Source organism: Phalaenopsis equestris, unplaced genomic scaffold (genome assembly GCF_001263595.1).
Source record: "Phalaenopsis equestris unplaced genomic scaffold, ASM126359v1 Scaffold211074, whole genome shotgun sequence".
NCBI classification, from domain to species: Eukaryota; Viridiplantae; Streptophyta; class Magnoliopsida; order Asparagales; family Orchidaceae; genus Phalaenopsis; species Phalaenopsis equestris.
In genome coordinates, this window is record NW_018230108.1 from 1 (window position 1) to 7,354 (window position 7,354).

Here is a 7,354-nt window from a genome sequence, read left to right on the forward strand (position 1 = left end):
TCTAGACCTCAACCAAAAGTGAGGTCAACATGTTCACAACAAAAGGGATTTACTTAGCTCAATGAAAGTTTTTTGCAATGAATGAAAAGCCTTAACCTAAAGGCTCACTCTACGAAGGCCAACAATTCATCACATAAGCATGTGACCGTGCCAGTTAACGTCGGCTAGTGCACGTACCCTGTATTGGTGATCAAACCCACTTGCCTACCACTGCCCTAGGGATAGATAAGGAAGGAAATGCAAAGAAGAAAGAATCTCACCACCATAATGTTTGTACGACGTTCATCAAAGTTTAAGAAGAAGCTCTCCTAAAGGTTAGGAGAGAAGCTCACAAATCCTTCTCAAAGTTATGAAGAAGCTTTCCTCAACGGAGAAATTACTGGAGTTCACTAGAGGTACCTTCCCAGAGCTAGGAAGACACTTTCCTAGTCGTACTCCCCGGGAGCTTCACCGGAGAGGAAGAAGAGCAGCCCAAAAGTAGAGGAGGTATAGGAAGGAGGAATGACCAACCCTTAGCTCTTCACTTGAAGAAAAGCCCCTCATAAAGTCCAAGCCCTCAAGTAAAAGAGAGAATGGAGAAGAGGAAGAAGAATAATGATGAAGAAGAAGGCATGGAGGAGGAAGAAGAACCCTAGTTCTCCATGGAATCCCTCACAACACTCTCAAAAAGATCTCCCAAGCTGTTATGCACTTCTTCAGCTCCCCCTAACAAAATTATGTCGATCTATTTTAAATGGGAGAGGCTACTCGGTTAAGCCAACTGACCACCTCCAAAATGACCAAAATTCCCCCAATAGATGCCCAAGAATCTCCTAAAGTAAGGGCAAATGGGTCCTTTCACACCATCTTTTCCCACTCCCCAAGCTCATGATTGAAATCACTATGAAAATGGTCGCTTCGAGTGTTAAAATGATGCCCGAATATTCTTAAAATCATATATTGGCAACTAGGCACCACTCACCTAGTGCAAAAGCCCCAGCCAAGTCTATTGGTCCCTTAGCTTTGGCCAGGCACCGCCTAGATGCCAATCTCTCGGGAAAACAGTGCTTCTTGGCCTGTTTGGGGTCTTGGTGCCCCGTTTCTTTGGCGCCTAGGCTTTGGGTCTGTGCAAAATTTTCAAATCAAGTTTTAGACCTCTGGAAGCTTATGCTTGATGATTTGGAAAGGAATTTTGGGTGTACGGGTCCCTGGGTTTGGTCTCGGGCGCCAAACTAGCCAAAAACCTTAATTTTCACTTGGAACATCTAACAAAATTTTTTTTGATCTAGAAGCTATGGGAGACTCTATGTTAGTGAAATAAAGTTTCATAACTTCAAAATGAAGAACTCTCATCATTTATTCACTAGAGAAATTGGTGTCAATAGTTGTCCTAAACTGCGGTGCGGGTAGGTTGTTACGAATTCTAATTTCTTGTAGCACGTTTTGGTGGACTGCATGGCTTTGTATGGTCTTAGGAGGTTTTGGATGGATGTATGGTGACTTCTAATCATCAAATTAGGCATTAAACCTATTTTACATCCTAAATGGGTTTCACAGAGGGAATTTCTTGAGTAGGGTTGAATCACCACTGAACCTAGCTACTTGCCCCAAACATGTGCCAGAAGGCCCCTGGTTGGTTTCTTGAGCTATCAAATACTATGAATGAATTGTATACCACAGGTGGATACACTACACTTGTAAAATCAAAATTTGATGCCAATGAGCCTGTGATAATCTATCAAGGCAACGTGCAGATGCAAGATACACCATGAAATGCACACAAATGAAAATAGTGATTTGAAGCATATGATCATGCTCAATATCAAGCCAAGCTCGTACTAACAACCTCACCTGGGAAATCTAAGATTTTGACACTTGGATCTATGGCATAGCTTTCAGCTACTTCAGCGAGGCATGTAGAGAGTCTCTCCTAGATATCCAAGAGGGAAATTCTCCACGAGGTTGCAAAACGAGCTAGATACAAAGCTTTTCCTGTTCCACAACTACTCCTCATTTTGAAAAGTGAGCTAAATACAAAACTTAAACATCATAACTTCTTCAAAGAAAGTTGGGGGATGCCAAAGCAATGGGAGATTGGGAATCCAACCCGTTGGACTTTGTTCAAGGGTTCATAACAAAAGGGATCACTCGACTCTGCCAATGGTTTGGCCATGCAAAGACATCCTAATCCTACGACATCCTCTAGGAAAAATGATGGTTCATCACACAAGCACGTGGCCACACCAGCTCATTCTGGTCGGCGTACACATCCTGTGTAGGTGACCAAACCCACACACCCATCAACTCCTACCCTAGGGCTAGCTAAGGAAGGAAATGCAAGGAGGAAGATTATACCATTGCATTGGTTGTTCTTCTTCCGACAAAGTTCGGAAAGAATTTCTCCTTAAAGTGAGATTTGAATTCCATCCACACTTTTTAACACTGTGATATCGTCACTGTTTGCTGGTTGTAAGGAACTTTTGTGAGGTTTCTGACTACCAGGGAATGAAGACCGATGAGTTGCTTCATTGGAAGAACTTGTTGGTGGCATCAAAAAAATGTTGAGGAGAGAGAGTAAGCTCTGCCCTAGGTTTTGCATGCAAAGGAGGCGACGACCGACTGCGGAATACTGAAGAGTGGTCCACATGCTGGAGGAGGCCTCGTTGGCTGGATGGAAAACCATAGAATGGAGCTGCAATCAAAAGCAATGAGGAGCCGCAAAGGCTAGGGCTTCGCATTTCACATGAGAGGGAGCTAGCCTCAGGCGACAAGGGAGTCCAACTGGACATTACTGGCAATAATGAAAAACCCGTGCATGCAGTCAACTGAGATGGAGAGAGCGACTGAGCATTTGCATGAGGAGATCCTTGGATGAGAGTTCCGGAAGGAGAGGAGCCAACGTTTGGGTCTTCGTTGGTGAGGAATGTAGGATAGGAAGCTTCTGAGGGAGGGAATTAAGTGAAGGAGTTGTGCGCAGGATCTAGGGCACATGGAATTTTTTTGGCGTGAAGAGGAGAGGGACGGCTAAAGTTGCGTCAGCGTGTAGGAAAGGCCGGCGGCACGAAGTGTGGTGTGGAGAGAGATGAGCTAAGACATGTCGTGAAGAGGTCTCAAATGGATGTCTTACTCTATAAAAATCAACACATGCATCGAGCAAGGTTCCATAGCTCTCGAGCAGCATCCTACACTCGTGACATCAAAAGTTGATGTCAACTGATCATGTTCTCAAGTACACTGTATTACTTGGTTAACATGTCTACTTGTATTTTCCCTTGAAAAATCTAGTTAAGAACATAGTTTTAAAACCTTTAATTAGTCATTTAATAGTGAAATACTTCGATAAAAAAACTTATTTATAGACCTTACGAGCTGCATATCTACTGCACTCAGTTGTTATTATTAATTGTAAAATTTGAAGTAGCCAAATTCTATATGAATCTTAAGAAATACATCTTTTCTAGAAACATGTTATAATCTTCAGCTTTGTTTTTTTTGTTGTAGAATTGGAAGTAAATTTATTAAATTTTTTTTAAAAAAATTGATAGACCAATCCCTCCTTCAAAGATAACTGGTTCTTTCAAGGTTAAAAAATCTTCTATTGAAAGTTTATAACAAGTTTAGCAATATTTTAGAGCTAAGCAAGGATATTTCAAAGAAAGACAAACTTATTTGGACTACAAATGCACATAAAGCAGTGGAATAAATTTAGTTGTTTAAGACTTCTTTCCTAATTTTAAACCATATTGGCTTTAATAAAAAAATATTTAAAGTTACTTGAATATATTTGTGAACCTTTGTTTTCATTGGTTGACTTGTGGAAAAGAAAGAGAAAATATACTTAAGTTCTATTAATCTTAACACACTTGTCTCTCAACTCCATCACAAACCACTACATTATTCCTATCACACTTTAAACACTGCATTAAGTCAACAGATTGCACATATGTTTCTACTAGGTTAAGGTAACACTTAATCTGGCTATTGTAACTTAATTGATTCATTATTAAAACCTCTTATAAATCTTAGGCTAAATTATGACTTAATTAAAGCTGAAGTATCTTATATTAACCTTATGTAAATCTTGTTCTAGTAGTATATCTTAACTAGTGCCACTTTAAATTAAGTCAACCATTTAAAGTCATAGGTTAAGGTGAGCTTGAGCTAAATTATGGCATTAACATATGTTTATAGGTTTTTATAAACCAAGATCGATTAGGGCTTGAGTCTAAACATACATAATATTGTTGCTTAATTTGATTTGAGTTCAAGAGTAGTACATGGTTCATATTAAAGTTATAAGCAGTGTTAATTCGAACCAAGTTTAGCAAGAGTAGTTTAAATACACCCAATTGTTTTACTTAAATTAATAAGTGGCTTAAGCATGTTACATATTCTAATTTGCATTTGAAGCTAGAGCATTATTTCATTTCATATCAACAAGATTTTGAAAACATGCACAACACCATAGGAACAAATAGATATAACACTTGAACGTAGGGGTGTAAACGAACCGAACACGAACGAACAGAGCTCCTACTTGTGTTAAGTTCATTTGAAATTGCGTGTGTTTTTAATATGTTTGTGTTTAAAATTGTTCTTGAAATTATTGTTCGTTTTCAATTTGATTTGTTTGAAAAATGTTTGAAATGTTTGAAATGTTCGAATTGTTCGAATTGTTCAAATCGTTCGAATTGTTTGAATTGTTTGAAATCTTACAGATTTGTTTGTATTGTTTGAATTGTTCGAAATTTTTTAAAAGTTTAAACCTATAAAAAATTAATACTTAAACCTGTATGAATCACATCATAAATGCAAAATAGTTGAAGCACACTTCATAATAAAACCATAAAATCATATCTCATCCATAAAAAAATTCAGATCTAGAGGCAATATGCGAGATTTCACTCTCAAAATCAAGGTTTCACTCAAAGAAATAAATAATCCTAAGAAAATTATAAGAAAAATTTAAGCTAAGAGACGAACGTGAATGTAAATACAAAATTATAGAATTTAATATAAGCCAAGTTGCAAATCTGAAGATCAAATTATAATTTATAGGATTTAATTTCTTAAAATATGATAAATTTTTAGAATATACAATTATTTTTAAAATATTATAAGTTTTTTTATATAATTATTTTTAATTATTTTATAATTCAAACAATAACGATTCGAACACGATCGAATAAATGACTGTTCGTGTTTGGTTCATTTATAAACCGAACAAAAAAAATTGCTCTTGCATCTGATTTGCTTATCGAACAAATCAAACATGAACTTTCCGACAAACCGAACATGAACTGTTCGCGAACAACAAGCTTTTTTGACTACCCTACTTGAACCATGAACCATTGATTAGCTTAATTAGGGTTTTACCGTAATTGAAACAATATCAGGGTCTAATAGTTATGTAATTATTTATTCTTTTTTGTCTATATAGGTTGTTGGTTTTTATTAGGTCAAACTCTAAATTAATTAAGGGGCGAGATTCTTAATCATGATTCAAGGTGGGTTTGACTTATACAATCTTAGAGTTTGACTTTCATTAAACCTAAGGCCAACTATTGATACAAGTAGATCTTGGATACACTTGGTTTAGGCTTGCTCCCATGTTTAGTGTTTTAGATGTGCTTGTCCAATATGTTTTTTTTAAGAAGTTATATAAGAATCTTACTATTAAATTTATTTATTTTTTTTGACTAATTTTTCTATTCAATACTATTGTAGTGTCATTGTGTTAGACTTATCACATAGATATAATTTGAACTAATTCAAATTTAGTTTTGAATATTAAAATTGAAACATATTGCAATTCAACTAAGAGGAATTTACATGCATACCGCACAATTTATGTGCATTAAGATGCCTAACAACTAAAATTTTGTATTATATTATATAACATCAAAATTTCAAAAATTGAATTAAAAATATATCTAATTTTAATTTTTTTGATTGAAAGACACATCTTCATTCATAAATTCAATATGATTATGACACTAAAGTGTAATTTATTTTAAAAATGAAAATACAGCTATTAAATATGCCAATGAAAAAAATTTGTGTGGTGTGAATGTAAATTTTTATTTGATAAATACTACAAATCAAAATTTAAAATTATATAAGTTGACAAAATATTAATAAGATGATTGAAATTCACTTCAGTGGGCTTCACTTTCAAATCCACTCAATTGTTGGTTTGAAATAGCCTAGTCTTTTTTTAAAGGAAGATCACAATTGAGTTTGATAAGGCTCTTATGCTATGTGTAAATAGTTAACATGGACTTACATTCTGAATTAGTTAATCTGAATTATAAGTAGATATAAAAATAAATAGAGTATTTATTTTTGTGCTTCCCTAAAAACAACATGAAGATCAAGTTCTATTTCATACACTAGGGCCTTTATAAGGTCTAAGCTATGTAAACCTTAAGAATCTTGATGATTAATCCAACAAAAACATTCTAAAATTGTCTTCATCTTTGCCTTTTTTTTTCTTTTTTATAAAAGTTCAGCTTATCAGCCTAGTGGGGATATGAAACAAATTTAATTTTTCTTAGTAGTTACGCAAGACGAGCACTACCATATCATTATTTGTAATCCATATCATAAGAATCATTAATGTGAAAAATAGTCACATAAAGGCCAAGCAGGAAAACATAATAGAAATATGAATTTCAAGTTCACTTTGCATGGATGCCCAATTTGATTAATTTCTTGATTTAAAAATTTTAGAGAAAAGATAAGTAACAAACAAACTTAATATCTTAAGTATGGGAATCCCCTCTTTCAAAACATTTCAAGAAATATCAAAATAAAACACGCCAATCACCTTTTTATTAGAAATGATGCAAAACTAACTTTGGAAAAGTGCTTTTTTACTTTTTCTAAACTCTTCTTCCATATATGATGTAATTGACAACCATAGCAAAGGTATCTATGATATCTTGAGATTAATCCAATTACTTTATATTTTAATACAATTTAGCCAAAGATAAAAACTACAAGAATTGTAAACTTCTTTGTACTTTTGAATGCAATGCAATGTGGAAAGGGAGGAATATTATTCATGATTAAAATTTTGTTTTGTCCCTTATAACAAGTGAATATATTGGTTATTCATTTTATCTTGGATTGATAAGTGAAAACAATATGGTTAAGGTCTATTAATATTAGCATAGTTGTCTCTCAACTACTTCATTAGACCATAATGTTATTCCTTCAACTCTATCATACTTTGAACAACACATAGGTCAAGCTCTCGGAGTTAGTTTTCTATTAGGTTATAGTAATACATAATCAGGCGATTGTAATTTTAGTTTATGATTCATTATTATAAGTTAGCAAGTTATAAATCTTAGGTTTATTGTAACTTAAT